Below are 1,871 nucleotides of genomic sequence, written 5' to 3' on the forward strand. Positions count from 1 at the left end.
ACGCTTCGTGTGAAATTTCAGAATATCCACAACATAGGGGTGGAACCTAAACCTACGTATAGTCCCCCGGTGATGGAAAGGGGAAGGCGGAATTAAATCGTGTAATTCCATCGCACACTCTCAGTGATATATCCTGTAAAACACCGATAAGCAGGCAACTCTACGGCGGTATTCAAGGCTCAGCAGCTTTGCCTCTAATGACTCCGAGTCCCATATAAGCCCCTTGGTACGGTTGTCAATTGAAGTAGCAGTGTCACTCAGACCTTTAAATTGCAAAGGTCTGAGGGACACTGCCACTGGGCCAGCCATTCCGAGAGATAAGTTGTTAAGTCCCATGTGCCTAAAATTTCATCAGCACCATTACCCTTCAAAACTGGAACACAGTAATGCCTAACCACATCACTGCTTGGCGGCAGAAATAGGTAAATTGCTGTATAAACCACTGTTTTTGTAAATTATTTGAAAAGTTTTGACAGTATTGGCATGTTCTACTAATTACCTGTCCAAAGTTTGACAGTGAAAAGCACAAACAATGGTTTAGCAATACTGTGCAGCGAATAAGTAATATCAAAGCACCAGAATACTCAGATGATTTGAAATGTTCTACATCAAAATTTTCATAGTTTTATTAGTACTTCATAGAAACTTTTATCACTTATTTCACCTTCTATAAGATATATTTTCATGACGTAGCGTATAAAGTAGCGTATGTCCTTCTCGTAGGTCTCATTTATCTCTATATTAAAAATTCATCAATTTTGGTTTTTCAATTTGGGCCTGAAAATGTAACAGACAGTGTTCGTGTTTCGCATTTATATTTAGCTACACGCCTGTCCATAACAGTTGCTATGCTACTCAGAGCTTTCAATCGCAACGATCTCAGGGGCACTGCCGCTACACCTGTCACCACGAGACCTAGTTGACGAGTCCCATGTGCCTGTAATTTCACCATCACCCTTACCTTTCAAAACTGAAACACAATAATGCTGACATTACTGGTTGGGGGCAGAAATACTAGACTTTTTTGAATTCAGAAGTATTTTTTCTACGAACGATAATCTTGGAATGACTTGAGACTTAGAATTGTCAGGATGTTTCGACTTATTCTCCTTATAATGGCGGTAACCATGACTATGTTTTTGTTTGGATTCAAAATTATATTTACTAATATGTATGTTTACAAATGGTGAACCTTGGATCTCAAATTATCAGGATGCTTCGACTTATTCGCCTTCTAACAGTGGTGAACATGTCTGTGGCGTACCACAATCCCCACTACGCCACAGGCCCATTCCACCATGGTCCATCTTTATGAGTGGAAGCGGGACGATATCACAGTGCGAACGCTTCTTCAGTCCCAGTGGATTTGGTAGTGTCCAGGTAATAATTAATATTTAGAATGTTCTTTAAAAAATACTAAGTGAATTATCTCCAGGTTTGACGACTGTATATGAAAAGACTGATAAAAGTGACGTCGCAAATGGAGGTCCTTTTCTGCTTATCCCATACGAAGACAGAGGTGATGATATATATATATATATATATATACTCGTATATATATATATTATTAGCGAGAACTATTGAATCAAATTTTTTTAAAACAAATTTCAAAACGCTAAAAGTAAAGATTTAAAGATTTATTGAAATAATTAAGAAATTAACAAAGTAACGAGAAGCTAAATGATCGTGAGTTCGACGGCAAAGAAATAGGCGCGCGCTTTTTTTTTTTATGAAGGATATTTTGCAGTTGGCCGCTGATGGCCTTGACTGCGCCACCGGAGAAAAGAGGGAGCTGAAGGCTCTTAATCCCTAAAATAAACTTAAAGCTAAGTATCGGGCCTGAGGGCGTCCAAGTGGGCACGGACCTCGGC

Source organism: Hyposmocoma kahamanoa, unplaced genomic scaffold (genome assembly GCF_003589595.1).
Source record: "Hyposmocoma kahamanoa isolate Upper Pololo Valley unplaced genomic scaffold, ASM358959v1 88, whole genome shotgun sequence".
Lineage (NCBI taxonomy): Eukaryota > Metazoa > Arthropoda > Insecta > Lepidoptera > Cosmopterigidae > Hyposmocoma > Hyposmocoma kahamanoa.